Genomic DNA, 17,002 nt, shown 5'->3' with positions numbered 1-17,002 from the left:
CCCCAAACTCGCTCATCCATGTCTTTATGGACCTTGCTTTGTGCACTGGTCCAAATCATTTGGTGGAGGGGGGATTATGGTGTGGGGTTGTTTTTCAGGGGTCGGGTTGGCCCCTTAGTTCCAGTGAAGGGAACTCTTAAGGCGTCAGCAGAACAAGACATTTTGGACAATTTCACGCTCCCAACTTTGTGGGCCCCTTCCTGTTCCAACATGACTGTGCGCCAGTGCAAAAAACAAGGTCCATAAAGACATGGATGAGCGAGTTTGGGGTGGAGGAACTTGACTGGCCTGCACAGAGTCCTGACCTCAACCCGATAGAACACCTTTGGATAAATTAGATTGGAGACTGCGAGCCAGGCCTTCTCGTCCAACATCAGTGCCTGACCTCACAAATGAGCTTCTGGAAGAATGGTCAAACATTCCCATAGACACACTCCTAAACCTTGTGTACAGCCTTCCCAGAAGAGTTGAAGCTGTTATAGCTGCAAAGGGTGGGCCAACTCAATATTGAACCCTACGGACTAAGACTGGGATGTCATTAACCTCTAGCCAACCAGCTCAAACAGATATACTGGGGCAGGTTGGCTCTCCTGCGCGAATCGACGTACCTGTATGTCGGTCTGTGGAAGGAGGATAGCGCGCGCGTGCTGCAGGAGCGTGCCCACGAACACGAGGAGAGGCAGGACGGGGAACTGCCTATATAAACAATGTGATTCCCCATTCTGCCTGGTGACATGACAGAGATCTACTGTTCCCAGTGATTGGGAACAGTGACGTACCAAGGGGGGGCGAGGGTGCGGTCCACCCCAGGGCCACACATTGGGGGGGGGGGGGGGGGGGTGTTTGCAGTGTTGGATGACCCGGAGAGGAGATCACAGCAGGGCCGTCTTAATGAGCGGGTGCCCCTGCACTTTCCCAGCTTTGTAGTCATCAGAAGTCCATTGGGGCGGCAGGGGGCCCAGCGGTGTGGGGGAGGGCGGCTGCCTGTCTCTCCAGTCATCCAATCAGGCAGGCTGTCCCTCCCTCGGGGATCTTCAATACCGAGTTCCGAGGCAGCTGGAGTTAGTGGGCGGAGCCAGGGGTGTGGCTGCCTCCTCCACTCCTCCCAAAGACTCATTCACTGGCTGATCCTGTAGCTGAAGGAGGAGAAAGAGGAGAGAACACAGAAGCCGCCGGTGTCTGCATCTCCAGGCATGCTGTAACTGACTGAGCACATCGTCACTGTATACAGCCCTAGCCCTGCCTTGCAGGAACACAGGATCCATGCCTTCCCTACTGACAGAACGGCAATCTGCCTGACAATATTGTCAGGATCCTTCCTTAAAGTTGAATTCCAGGCTAGAACGACCTACGTTTAAAAACAGCTTCCACCCCCTTCTAACTCCTATACTAACTAACCTGTAGAAGGACGATGCTTGTACTTATTGTACCTATTCTCGGTCCGGTCACGTGATCGTCTCCCAGTGGCTGGCTTCAAGGGAGAGAATGGATAACTGACAATGATTCCTCATAGAAGAAACCCTATGGGTGATGTCACCACACAGACATTCCACCCCTTGTCTGTGATCTCTCCTCTCCCCTGATGCCGGCCGCTTGGGAGATCACGTGACCGGACCAGAGCGCCTTTGAAATAGGTAAGTGCAAGCAGGGCCGGTGCTATCACTAGGCAAACTAGGTAGCCACCTAGGGCGTACTGCCTAGGGTGTCCGGCCACTGGTGTTCCTACTCTCTTCTCTCTGCGGCAAGCAACTAAGTCTCAGCATCAGCAGGCAGCCGCCGCTCCATTCCTACATAGTGTCAGAGGTGCAGCGGTGACAGAGGACTGTGTCTGTGTCCTGACTCCCGAATGAATGGAAGCAAACATTCATTGATGGGCACTGGTGAGGCTGCATTGATGGGCGCTGGTGAGGAGGCATTTGATGGGCGCTGGTGAGGCTGCAAGGGCCAATGGAGCTAGTGGGCTGCATTTGATGGGCACTTCATTAAAAAGTTGGGGAATACATGAGCAGGGCAAAGGGGGTGGAGTCAGGGGTGGAGCCAATGGGGGGGTGGAATTAGGTTTCGCCTAGGGTGTCAAAAATCCTTGCACCAGCCCTGAGTGCAAGCATCTTCCTTCTACAGGGTAGTTAGCATAGGTGATAGAAGGGGGATGGGGACAGTTTTAAGATTAGTTAGTTCTAGTCTTGAATTCCACTTTAACCCGGCTCTGCCCTGCCATCTGATAGCGGGCAATAGTGATCTTTTAGCTGACTCTGGGTCAGGAGGACAAACATAAATGTATTCCAGTGACCCAAAAAAGAAATATAAAAAAATGGGGTGTGATTCCGCGCAATGGAAAAGTACAGGGCAGTAGGTAAGGAGAGGGAACTGCAGCCCCTACAACATACTAACACCTAGGTGAAGTACAGAAATGAGTGAAAAGAGAGGTGTATAGCGCTGTTCCTCTATAATGAAAAAGGTATTGAATAAATATATATATATATATATATATATATATATATATATATATATATATATATATATATATATATATACATATATACATATACACACATACATATACACACACACATATACACACACACACACACACACACACTCACATTTAATCAAACAACATCAAACACACAGTATCTCACAAAAGTGAGTACACCCCTCACATTTGTGTAAATATTTTATTCTATCTTTTCATGTGACAACACTGAAGAAATAACACTTTGCTACAATGTAAAGTAGTGAGTGTACAGCTTGTATAACAGTGTAAATTTGCTGTCCCCTCAAAATAACTCAACACACAGCCATTGATGTCTAAACCTCTGGCAACAAAACTGAGTACACCCCTAAAAGGGAAAATGTCCAAATTGGGCCCAATTAGCCATTTTCCCTCCCCAGTTTCATGTGACTCGTTAGTGTTACAAGGTCTCAGGTGTGAATGGGGAGCAGGTGTGTTAAATTTTGTGTTATCGCTCTCACTCTCTCATTCTGGTCACTGGAAGTTCAACATGGCACCTTATGGCAAAGAACTCTCTTAGGATCTGAAAAAAAAAGAATTGTTGCTCTACATAAAGATGGTCTAGGCTATAAGAAGATTGCCAAGACCCTGAAACTGAGCAGCAGCACGGTGGCCAAGACCATACAGCGGTTTAACAGGACAGGTTCCACTCAGAACAGGCCTCGCCATGGTCAACCAAAGAAGTTGAGGTCACGTGCTCAGCGTCATATCCAGAGGTTGTCTTTGGGAAATAGACATATGAGTGCTGCCAGCATTGCTGCAGAGGTTGAAGGGGTGGGGGGTCAGCCTGTCAGTGCTCAGACCATACGCCACACACTGCATCAAATTGGTCTGCATGGCTGTCATCCCAGAAGGAAGCCTCTTCTAAAGATGATGCACAAGAAAGCCCGCAAACAGTTTGCTGAAGACAAGCAGACTAAAGACATGGATTACTGGAACCATGTCCTGTGGTCTGATGAGACCAAGATAAACTTATTTGGTTTGGATGGTGTCAAGCGTGTGTGGGGGCAACCAGGTGAAGAGTACAAAGACAAGTGTGTTTTGTCTACAGTCAAGCATGGTGGTGGGAGTGTCATGGTCTGAGGCTGCATAAATGCTGCCATCACTGGGGAGCTACAGTTCATTGAGGGAACCATGAATGCCAACATGTACTGTGACGCATCCTCAAATGGAAGGTGGAGGAGCGTAAGGTCTCTAATATCCACCAGCTCCGTGATGTCGTCATGGAGGAGTGGAAGAGGACTCCAGTGGTAACCTGTGAAGCTCTGTTGAACTCCATGCCCAAGAGGGTTAAGGCAGTGCTGGAAAATAATGATGGCCACACAAAATATTGACACTTTGGGCCCAATTTGGACATTTTCACTTAGGGGTGTACTCACTTTTGTTGCCAGCGGTTTAGACATTAATGGCTGTGTGTTGAGTTATTTTGAGGGGACAGCAAATTTACACTGTTATACAAGCTGTACACTCACTACTTTACATTGTAGCAAAGTATCATTTCTTTAGTGTTGTCACATGAAAAGATAGAATAAAATATTTGCAAAAATGTGAGGGGTGTACTCACTTTTGTCAGATACTGTATATTGCTGACACAATCGCAGAGGAAAAAACTGTCTACGGCCTCAAACGGAAGTGACGTTAAGACGTACTGTAGCTCCGCCCAAAAAAGAAATATACCCCAAAAACCCCTGACCTCACTTCTCTTTTAATAACTAATGATGTTTTATACTTTTGGCATTTGAAATTTGTATACAACTGTCATTTATATAATTCTACCATTCGGGGTATCACTCTTAGGCGTGTGACTTTAATACAATATTGATTTTTTTTTTTTTCTTGCAGTTTGGCCCATTCAGTGTTATCCTTTATCAATCACTCCAATCTCCTTTTATCAGGAAAATCATACATTATTATTCATAAAACCCCTTCAACCCTCTGATCTCATAAAACCTGACTGTTCTACTAATGAGATGCTGCTGTGTGAAAATTCAGACACCAGATGGCACTATAAGACTACTACAGGCGCCTAGAGACCTGGAAATCTCTTCTAATGTATAATATGGAATTATCTGATTTCTGACCTATAGGAATGACCGATGTGATCATACCATGCACTGCGCCAAGTGTAACCGGAGGGATATAAGACGGGCTCAGTACAACTTCTCTTGTCCTGTATGCCGGGTGTAATTCTCAGTATCTGTTCTTATTCTGTATGTATGGACTCTGCACAGTACAACTTCTCTTGTCCTGTATGCCGGGTGTAATTCTCAGTATCTGTTCTTATTCTGTATGTATGCTGGTAGGTTAATTGGATCATGTCTAAAATTGTCCCTAGTATGTATGAATGTGTGTTAGGGACATTAGATTGTAAGCTCCTTGAGGGCGGGGACTGATGTGAATGTACAATGTATATGTAAAAGCGCTGCGTAAATTGACGGCGCTATATAAGTACCTGAAATAAATAAATAAATAAAATAAATATGTATGGACTCTGCACAGTACCACTTCCCTTGTCCTGTATGCCGGGTGTAATTCTCAGTATCTGTTCTTATTCTGTATGAATGGACTCTGCACAGTACCACTTCCCTTGTCCTGTATGCCGGGTGTAATTCTCAGTATCTGTTATTATTCTGTATGTATGGAGATTTTTATTTGTAAAAAACAAACAAGATACATAATAACAAACTAACTGACTGAAAAGAACATAAATACAACAATTACTGACATGTTGTTTAGGTCAAACACTTAGCAGTTAAAGGGCATTAATAGGAAATAAATGTCATGTGACAATAAGACTCCTTTCCATAAATCTATACTTCTCCAACATTTCATTAGAAGTCAGAATCGGAGTCACTCTGCCCACTACCAGTTTCCATATCAGATTCTGCGGATCCAGGATCAGGGGGCGGATGCCTTTTAGTGGGTGGGTCATCCTCTGAACCAATCACATACTCCTTTTCCACTCTTTTTAATTCCTGCTCCAGTTCCTGGGCCTCCAGAGAATAGGAGTCGGCATCCAAATCTGATAACGCTTCATACCTATTGGTGGAAATTGCCGTACCCACTTCTGGTGCCCCTTTCATTTTAGCTGGCTTCTGTACTAATGTCCAGTCACTTTCGGGTTTACTTGTAGACTTATCTTTTTTTTTCCTCTTCTGACCAGTGATCTTCACAGAGACAATAACCGGAACAGAAGAAGAATGTGGGGCCGGCTGCTCCTCAGCCTGCTGAACACTGTCCATCAGCCCGGGAGTAGTCTCCTGGACCTCCGGGACCACCTCCTCCCTAGTCAATACAGCCCCTTTCATTAAGGCTTCCTCCTCTAGTTGTTCTGCTGCAGCCAACAATTCATTGTCTACAGATTCCCCATCCTTATTATGGAAGGCCTCCGGGCAATCCCTGTGGAAATGGCCAAGCCCACCACATAGATTGCACTTAACCTTCTCACAGGTGGAACTGATGTGGCCAACCTCCCCACAAAGATTACACTTCAGGATCATACAAACACTCGCCACATGGCCAGATTTACCACATTTAAAATATAACCTGGGCTTACCTGCATAGAAGCAAACTCCTCTCTCCCACCCAATGAAAAAGGAGTTTGGCAGGTGATGGGTACCATTGTTACTTTGCCTCAACTTAACAAGAACCCTCCAACCACCAGTCCAGATCCCATCACTGTCTTTAGTTTTTGTCAACTCAGAAACCATTTCACAATTTCTTCAAAGCCAGATGACAACATCCTGGGGGGGGCACAGACTCATTCCACAAAATGATGTTAACATTTACTGTGTTAGGTTTGGAGATGGGAATAAAGATGAAATTCCTCCAACCCTCTTTGTCCCGCAAACCACTGAAACTGGCCCAGAACCAGTCTAAGTCAGACATGAGCTTAAAGCTGACATCATAACATTGTCTGTCAGGGAGATTGATGACTGCCAGTATGTCTGCAGGAGCAAACCCCATCTGATGACACAGCAACTCCCTTACTACAAACCTCCTATCAGGGGGCTCCTCTCTGGAACCCCTATGCTTAAATCTGACCACATTTCTCCTCTTAAAGGCCTGACCAGTATAACTGTTACTGGAGGAAAAAGAAAGAGCCCCACGACTCTAGGCATTCCGAGGAGGGACATGACCAGATGGACCAGCATTCCCTTGTGGAGCAGGTGGTGGATCCACCAAAGGGGGGAAATCCTGAGGGTTATTCTGAACTGACTCCTCCATCGCTACATTAGTATTAATAACATCAGAATTATTCACCACATCAATATTAGTGACATCCTCACTGCACCTCATATCATCATTACTAGCAACATCATTACTAGTTACCCCAGTGTTACTCCCACCATGAACACCAGTCACCCCAGCATGGCTCCCACCAGTACTAGTGGCAGCAGCACTGTTCTCACAATCCATGTGCTGGGAGTCCACCATGTCACTCCTCTGAGTCTCCTGTACTGTGAATGTCTGCTGGGTTAAACTGATGTTCCCACCACCCTCCAGAGCTGGAAGTCCAGAAGGAGGACCTGCTCCAACCTCACTGTCCTCCAGAGGCTGCACAGTCTTCCCTTCAGGAGACACATGTGGTGGCTGCGTGCGTTGGACTGGTTCCCCAGAGTCTGACTCTGTAGAAGACTCAGTCCTGCCTCAAATTGGTCACAATTGCGGTACACCTCCGCCACTGGTCCCAGTTCTTCCAGAACAGCATCAATAACCTTTGACACACCGGCCAAATCAATGCCCAGGGAATTCAATTTGCTGTCATATAAAATTTCCTTCTTGGGGTTGGCAGCTTTAAGTCTTTATACAGAGTCAACCTGCTTCTGGATTCTAGTCTTGGCTTTTCTCAGGGTCTCCATTCTTTTTGCCATGGAAGGAATCTTGTCAGCCAGGTGCAGCGCAGGTTCAGACTTTAACCCTTTTGCTTTGCGGCTGCAGGACGCTTGAAATCCTGGTCCACCTTCCCATTACCAGTGCTGGGCTGAGGGTCTCTGCTGGGTGTAGATGGTTTCACTGGGGCAGATTGTGGAAAATTATTACCACCCTCCTCTTTATTCTGCTGCAACTTAGAGCGCGATGAACGTCCCTGGCTGCTGCCCACCATTACACACTGTTGTAAGTTCTCTTTAATGGTTTTCTGTTCTAATGAAGTTCTAGTGTGTTTTGTGAGGAGTACTGGGAGAAACCGATGTCTCTGCTCCACTCTGAGCTTGCTGTGGTTGTAATGGCTGACTGCCTTGGATCACGCTTCCAGAACTTGGACTGTACTGGGTGGTATTTGTATGTTGCTGGACTGAATGAGCCTCACTCTGCAGGGTTTGCATTGACTGTAATGACTGGCTGGATTGAGTTGCACTTCCAGTGTTTGGACTGTGCTGAGCAATAATATTATGTCTCTGAACAGACTGAGCTGCACTGTGCTGGGCCTGCAATGGCTGGATGGACTGAGAACTCTTTTGCTGAATAACATCACCAGACTTCCTATTATCAGTATTATCGGTACTTTTCATGCAAACATTTCCACGTCTACTTACAGTCTCTGCAAGTGTCTTCCCATTCCCAGAACTCTGTCCTCCTGCTTCACCACCAACCACAGCTTCACCTGACAGTCCTTGTGTAGGCCGGAAAGCCTGGGACTCTCCTGAGAGAGATCCCCGCCCAGAGGAGCCCAACCCTGGGCTTGTACCAGACATCAGAGCAGCTCAGCACCACACAGACTTCAGCTGCTCCACAAGCAGCCACACCCTCTGCACAGTACTGCTTCTCTTGTCCTGTATGCTGGGTGTAATTCTCAGTATCTGTTCTTATTCTGTATGTATGGACTCTGCACAGTACCACTTCTCTTGTCCTGTATGCTGGGTGTAATTCTCGGTATCTGTTCTTATTCTGTATGTATGGACTCTGCACAGTACCACTTCTCTTTATTTTCAGCGTCTGGGAGGAATTTGGGGGCGATGATCTCGGTGTTGTCACTCTGAATGGTCGCCCCTTCACTCATTGTTTGCTTTCCTTCAGTGATGAGCGATGATAAATAGACTTTAATAACACATCATGACTCATGGCAGCGTCTTCCGCGCTCGCTCTGCCCTCCCCCAAATCCGTCTTCCATCGCTCGCTGCATTACTGAGCGCAGACATAATCGCCACTTAGCTTAAATGCTTCTGACAAGTTGAGAGAAAAGATGTTTTTTTTTTTTTTTTCCTTCAAATAATAAAACGGAATAAAAATAGACGCAGGGCCTCGCTGAACCCGCCATAAAAGCCAAGCGACGCTGCGAAGGTGACGGGGGCTGCAAACATTGGATTTTGTTTTTTTCTGTATAATATATGTATAAATGTTCCTATTTGGAAAAAGCAATTACTTCTTATCAGAGCGGAGTTTATTTCCTGTCAGGCGCCTGCATTATACATATAGCGCTATGACGTCAGCGCCACCGAGGACTCGTATATGTCAGATGAGGCCAAGAATAGGGATCACGGAGATGGGTGAAGGTCGGGTTGCAACATTTTTTTTTTTAAGGCCAGTTTGCTTTTCCTAAAAAAAAAAAAAAAATGTGGCTTAATGTGGAACATTATTACAATTAGTACACAATCCTTGCTGGGCACCTTGTCCTCCAGAAGGATGTTGGGGGTTTGCCCAGGAGACTTACAAGGCCCACTTTATAGCAGTCACTGCAAAACACGTGGTGTACGTTCTGGTGCCATTACCCCAAATGCTTTGTGATTTTGCTGCGATTGTCACGCAGCAGAATCGCACAGCAATCTCAGCAAAACGTGCCTTTAAAAATCGCATGAAGCTTGTCACCCAAAAAGGAGCAGGAGCTTCTTTTGGGTGAAAAACAGGCATAAGGTAGCTCATTCAAGTGAATGCGCTTTAAAAAAATTGCAAGCGGAAACACTCGTTCCCGCTGCGCTTAGTGTAAATGGGGCCTAAGAGACCATTCACCCTTGTGCAAAGTAAAAATCGTGCAATTTCCATTGTGACTTTACAGTGCAACTTTACAGTGCGACTTAGGCTCCATTCACACTTGTGTGACTCCAAAGTTGCACAGACTTTGGAGTGCAACTTTGGTGCAACTTTGATGCAACTTTGATGAAACTTTGGATGGGTGTAACTTGGACACGACTTTGGCTTTGACCAGTGATAATGGACAACTGTTGCACACAAGTCGCATTTTATAACATTCAGATACGACTTTCATGCAACTTTTGAGGGCTAACACTGAAGTCTATGGCCCTCAAGTTGCATAAAAGTCAGACCAAAGTAGTGCATGATTTACTTTGAAGGTGCTGCAACTTTAAGTCATGCATATATGAGTGGTTATCTTAGGAAAACATAAGGAATGACTTGTCATGCAACTCTGATGTCCAAAGTTGCATGACAAGTCGCACAAGTGTGAATGGAGCCTAAGGCTCCTTCCACACTTGTGCGACTTTTCCAGTGACTATGGACATCAGAGTCATGGGACAAGTCCTACACCATGATTCCCAATGATAACTATTCATATCTGTGCGACTTCAAGTCGCACCGACTTCAAAGTAGTCCCTGTACTACTTTGGTCCGACTTTGATGGAAGTTGAGGTCCATAAACCTCAAGTTTACACAGGCATTCCCTGAAATTGTGGCAAAATTGCACGACTTTTAAGTCGCGGCAGTGTGAAAGGGGCCTAAAAGCAACTCTTTTGATGAGCACTCTGGATGAGTGCGACTTTGTCGCTTCGACCAATGTGATTGTTTTTGCTCTACAAAGTCGCACACAAGTCGCAAATATATCATGCAGGTGTGACTTTCATGTAGATTTTGAGGGTTTACGTTGAAGTCTATGGCCCTCAAGTTGCATGAAAGTTGTACAAAAGTAGTACGGGGACACTTTAGAGTCGCTGCGACTTTAGATCACACAGATATTAGTGGTACTCATTGGGAAACATGGGGTGCACAAGTGTAAATGGGGCCTAAAACACTCACAATGTAACAAAGCCCTTTATTTAAATAAAAATTAAAAAAATGTCACAAAATGTAAATCCAGCAACAGTTGCATCATTCGGTGATGTGGATCCTCGTCAAGCATGATAAGCCGCCACTTTGACAACCCACCACCTGATGATGTTTCCCCGACACTGCAAAGACCACCAGGTCATGACCACGCTCTCCCGCTGCTACTTTGCTGCAAATGAGCCGAGTCAGCAGAAGATCCTGTGTGATGTCATAGTAATCACCATATTTGGTCAATGACATCAGCCGGTTTGTTTCCAAACAGAAGCTGTGGGTTCAGGCGAGTGAATTTCCCGCACTTAGCCAGTTTGTTTGGCAGTTGCTGAACCACCAAGAGGTTTGGTTGGGGTTGAACTTTACTGGACCTGAACCTGAAGCTCATCCAGACATTCTGCAACTCTGAGCATTCCTACCAGTGAAGGGGACGTACACAGAAGCAATATTGCGGTTCATGTCAAATGCTGCTTTTTCATTTGAACATATGAAGCTGCACTCAATTAGAAAACACCATGTTTGACAAGGAAAAGATGCATTTGATTTGTCTGTTGCTCAAACACACGTGACATGTCAGTAACACATGGAGCGTCCCAACAGATGCAACTTCTGCCATATGCATAGCTCCCAACTGTCCCTGATTTCGAGGGACTGTCCCTGATTTGGAGCAATGTCCCTCTGTCCCTCTTTCCTCCTCATTTGTCCTCATTTTGCTCTGATCTATATAGATGTATATAAAATGCACTTTTTATCTATCAAAGAGTGTTTTCCAGCACTAAACCTTTCATCTGATTTCTAAATTGCTGCATTTGTAAATCCCAAAAGCCGAAATAGTAGTAGTAAAAAAGCACTTGTTGGTTTAACCAATCTTGTTTTTTTTGTACAATTCTCCTTTAAGGGGGTGTGGCAAGGGGGTGTGTCCTATGCCTGCATACTTTTGCTGATAGGTGTCCCTCATTCCCATCTCAAAAAGTTGGGAGATATGCATATGTACCCCTCAAATGAAGTCAATGGGATTTGGTTGAGGAGTCTTGCATAGTTGTACCGGCTCCTCTCCTGGACTGAAATGGCTTACTCTGATTTCACTGCACACTGTGAGCTTCTCACAATGTGCATTAGAAGCTGCAGCAAGTCAGATAGAGCCCCGCCTCATTTCCTGGCTCCAAATCTCCCCCTCCCAGCACAAATACCCCATCCTTCCCAACAAAAATCCCCTAAATTTCCCCTCCCAGAATAATACTTCCTGACAACCTCTGAATTCCCCCTTCCAACACAAATCCCCCCCCCAATCTCCCTGCCGTGCCCTTCCACTTCTCATAATACCACAGTGCCCAAGGCAGCTGCCCCTCCTGCCCACCCCTTATCCCAGCCATGAGCACAGAGACACAGTTGTGACAAAACTGGGCCTAAAAATTATTATTATATAATTATTATAATAATTATAATTTTAAATGTTAAAACCATTATACATTATTGTTTGACTTTTAATGTGCTCATTCATATATTGTATTTTCTAGAACTTTTTACTCCCCCCCAAGAAGACCTTTACTACATATGGTCGAAACGCGTCGGAGTTGTTCTAGTATGATCTTATAAATGTACATCATACTAAATTTTATATGTTTGCTCCACGGCTGTATCATCATAAATGTTTGTCAGCCTCATCCACAGGGCTGATGTTTTAACAGATATTTATGCCTCTGTATGTTCAACTTTTGTAATAAATATATTTTTACAATTTACTTTGAATTTTTTGGCTGCAATACAAAACCCCATAGGGAAACCTTTTCCATTCTTGTACCTCAATCGGGGCGCGCAGCAATTGTACCGCCTTCCATTTTTCGTACTTTTTATTGTTATTTACCAGCTTCCAAAACAAGGATATTGTAAGTTTATTCTGTTTGCATGGAGGAGTCCAGGGGGCGCCCTTCGCTCAATGTGTTTTATTTTAGTTTTGTTACTTTGTTACTTTTTTTTTTTTTTTTAATATTTCTTCAGTTTTTTTCTTTATCGGAGTGTCATGCTTCATGTTGATAAACTGTTTGACAAATCACCATTGTTTGCAGATCTGTCCTTTATGATAAATAATCCTCTTTATAAAACAGGTCTATCCAACCGTCTCCGCCGCGTCGGCTCCTTTTTAGTACATCAAAAAAATCCGCTGAAGGATTTTCTGGTCCTATATGGGATTAATCATATTTTCGGGTCCTCCAATCGGCCTCTGCTCGCTGAGGTGTGACTCCATCTTGATCGTTTCCCAGCATGCCCAGGCGAGGTGCTGATTTTGGAGTGCTGACGGTGTCAGGGGATGATATTAATGGAGCAAATCTCTCTCTCAGGTTGGATCGTTCTATTCCTAGCAGAGCAATTTTCCTGCCACAATTTTCAGTTACTGACATCAGCAGCTTGGCGGGCGGGGGGGGGGGGGGGTCCATCTTCTAAGATGAACGTTTTTTTCCCTGCCAGCTACACAGCGTGCAAATCTTGGAGCACATTCACACCAGGTGCATTGAATCGACCAATGTGGGCTCAACGCCAGGACGCAGAAAAAAACATCGCTGTCTATGTACCCCGTTCACACAAAAGGAAAGCGTTGATAAGCGCTAAGGAACAACGTAGGCATGTGCCATTTTTAGCCCCTGTTCACACCCGTGCAGCTGGGAATGCACACTTATGCTGGCCATACACTATAGGAAAAATCGGCCAAATCCATTTTCAAAAAACGGACATTAGGCCGTGAGAGCAAACGATAGTGCCATCGTGTAATGACTGAAAAACCGTTCAGTGGACATAAATTAATCAATTTTTTGTTCGTTTTTTACATATACCTAATGCAGACAGTTCGGATGGGAAACACATTAACCTTCCAATTTATCGTTCGTTCGGCAGAACATTTCCAAACTTGTCCTTCGTTTTTTCGCCTGGAACGATTATTGATTTTGTGCCCGTTAACTGGCCAAAAAACGAACAAACTGTCTAAATGACGAATTTTGACCTATTTTTCCTATAGTGTATGGCCAGCATAAGTCGCTGTCTATATTGCTGACGCTCCGTGATGACATTCATTTTTAATGGCACCCAAAACGCGCCAGTCAATGCATAGGAACTAAATCACACCAGAGTGCATGGAAAGATATTGTTATGCATTTGAATGTGATATGTTTTAACCATTTTAAGACCAGGCCAATTCTGAAACGTTTTGTTTTCATTTAAAAATCTGTAATTTTGCTAGAAAATAACTTAGATCCCCCCAAACAATATATACCCTATATATTCCCAAAAGTATTGGGACGCCTGCCTTTACGCACACATGAACTTTAACGGCATCCCAGACCAGTCTTAAGCCTCGTACACACGATTTTCCGCGGACAAATGTTGGATGGCAGATTTTAACATTTTCCGCAGACAAATGTGTGTTGTCAGATTTTCCGAGCGTGTGTACACAAGTCCGTTGGACAAAAGTACAAAGTACAAACACGCATGCTCGGAAGCAAGGACGAGCCAGAAGCGGTCAGTCTTGTAAACTAGCATTCAGAATGGAGAAATAAAATTTGTGACGCTGCAAATTATGAAATCTCAAAGTGCAGCGCATATGCTCTTCTTCTTTAATGGGATAATAATGAAGCTGCTTTGCTGGTGATACTGATGGAGTTATTGCAAACTAATTTTCAAAGGCTTTTTTTTTTCTAGTGATATCAAGAATAATATTATTATGCTTTTTTTTTTTTTTTTTTTTTTTTTTTTTTTTTTTATTTGGGCACGTGACGTTACCACAACACCATTATCCTGTAGTTTTTAAGACCAAAGATACAACTATGTTGGTGTCCCTTGTCAATTTTACATTGTATTTTTTTTTAAATGTTACTGCCTACTCCCAAAATGTCATTTGAAGTAAAACACATCGCCAAGTATTATTCTCCACAATTTTTTTTATTGTGCATTAAGAAAAGAAAACAAATAAAATTAGACATGCTATCTGCCAATAGAACTTAACCAAAAAGTGCATTCTATGCATCCAAAAATATAGAAAATATACCAAATCAAATCATTATTATTCAACCAAAAAATAAAATAAAAGCCTCATGCATGTGTCCGGCTTCTTAATATAGGGGGGTCAACAATGCCAAGAGTTGGTGAAAGCAGGGGTCCGTCATCCAGAGATAATTCTGAAAATCATCCGGATTATTCTCCTGGAGCTCCCGCAGCAAAGGCATATGACATAATTGGTCACCATTAATAAAGCAACCAATTTTTGGTCCAAGAAATCCTCCTCCTCCTGTTCCTGGACTTGGGTCAAAGCAATAACTCCAAGGCCAATAATAAATAACACGTTATCTCCTCCGATTCTGCAACATGTCTGGTTGACGAACGGTCGTTCAGAAACAAACTGAAAATCGTTAAATGAAAATCGCGAAATGAAAAGCGCGAATCAACACTCATCAAACTTCTACTAACACGAAATTAGCAGAAGGAACCCAAAGGGTGGCGCTAAAGAGCTGAAAAACCACGTAGTACGTCACTACGTTCGTGTTTGTTGGCCAACAATTCCTTGCCATTTGTATGCATGACAAAATCCAGGCACACGCCTTTGGACAAAAATCAGAGGTTTTGTCTGTGGAAAATCCGATTGTGTGTACGTGGGTTAAAATCCAACCGTTAGTACGCTCCATCAGACAATTGTTGGCCAACTTTCCGAAAACAAATGTTAGATGGCAGGATAGTACATTTTTGTCGGACAACGGTCTGTTGTCAGATATTACTATCGTGTGTACACAAGTCCGTCACACAAAATTCGAAAGTACAAACACGCATGCTCGGAATCAATGCTCACCAAACACAACATTAGCAGAAGGGTGGCGCTCAAGAGCTGAAATTCCATGTAGTACGTCACTACGTTCATGTTTGTTGGCCGACAATTGTGTACCGTTTGTATGCAAGACAAGTTTCTGGCACACGCCCTTTGGACAAAAGTCTGACGCTTTGTCTGCCTAAAATCCAATCGCATGTACAAGGCTTAAGTCTGTAGGGTTTAATATTGAGTTGGCCCACCCTTTGCAGCTATAACAGCTTCAACTCTTCTGGGAATGCTGTCCACAAGGTTTAGGAGTGTGTCTATGGGAATTTTTGACCATTCTTCCAGAAGCGGAATTTGTGAGGTCAGGCACTGATGTTGGATGAGAAGGCCTGGCTCGCAGTCTCCACTCCAATTCATCCCAAAGGTGTTCTATCGGGTTGAGGTCAGGAATCTGTGCAGGCCAGTCAAGTTCCTCCACCCTAAACTCGCTCACACAGGAAGTGAGAGATAATCCCTCTAAAAATTAGGTCATTACCAGAACAAGTGTCCCCATTTGGAAGATTTCCCCTCTATTCCTGTTCCGGTGAAAACCCAAAATTTGTGATTTTCTTTTGCTTTCGGAGATAGCGATAAACATGACAAATAGAGAGGGTGAATCTCCCTAACGGGGCACAGACAGCATTGAAAATCTGACAAAACTAAAACTGTTTTCCTTTAGTTATACTATAGATGTGTTTGTATATGTGTGCTTGTTGGATACAAGAAAGTGGTGAGCTCCTTTAAGATAGAGAATTATTGGCGGGGAATACGCAGAGCGGAGTCCTACTAATGACCTTAGAAGAGCCTCGCCGGGCTCCTGCTTATCTTGCGTTTCTAGTATTTAAGTCAATACTTTCCAGAGAAGCTGCATTAAATTTTTATAGGAGTTAAGTGGAGACGCCGGATTTAGCTGATGCAAAAATAGCCGCATTCTAAAATAACGGCTGATCCAGGAGCCTGATGGAAATTGTGCAATATCAGCTTCTTCTCCGGTAAGCCTTTTCCTGTCCGCTGGGAATTCTCTCGTGGAGTCGCATCATACGTATTTATTGCTTCTGTGATGCTGGATTCTCCTTTCTATAGATATCCCATGTGAGGATCGGATATCGCTATATAAAGATTCCTCTTACAGTAATACATCTGCCTAATGCTCGCCATACATTGATCTGAGGAGTATTTTTACTTCCCTTAGGCTGATGACGTGGACCTTCTGAGAGACTCAATCTGCTCGTTCCTTTCCTAAAAGTGACCTTGTTTTCTGAAACATGCATGATAGAAGCCGGGCCTACAACATGTCCATCAGATCTCGAACCCCTCTGTCCTTTTCTTCTTCTCAACTGTCCCCCTTATAGACCCAAACCCCTCCATCCCTCTCCCCTCCACAACTGTCCCCCTTATAGACCCAAACCCCTCAGTCCCTCCTTCCTTCACAACTGTCCTTCTTATAGACCAATGGCTCGAGTCCTGAGGGAACATGTGGGAACGGCGTTCCTGCACTTTTTTCACAGCAAGAACATCATTCCAGTTAACAACCGCGTCCTGCAGGACTGCGAGTTGTGGCAGGCAGTGTGGATGTGCGGGAAGGGCAGGACGTCTGTCCGTCCCGAGTGCCACACATTGGGGGGGGGTGTCATCCCAGCACGCCTGTCCTCCCCTCCTAGGTCCTC

The sequence above is a fragment of the Aquarana catesbeiana genome, linkage group LG11 (genome assembly GCF_042186555.1).
Source record: "Aquarana catesbeiana isolate 2022-GZ linkage group LG11, ASM4218655v1, whole genome shotgun sequence".
In the NCBI taxonomy this organism is placed as follows: domain Eukaryota; kingdom Metazoa; phylum Chordata; class Amphibia; order Anura; family Ranidae; genus Aquarana; species Aquarana catesbeiana.
The sequence above is the reverse complement of the archived record's forward strand: the minus strand, read 5'-3'. Positions refer to the sequence as shown.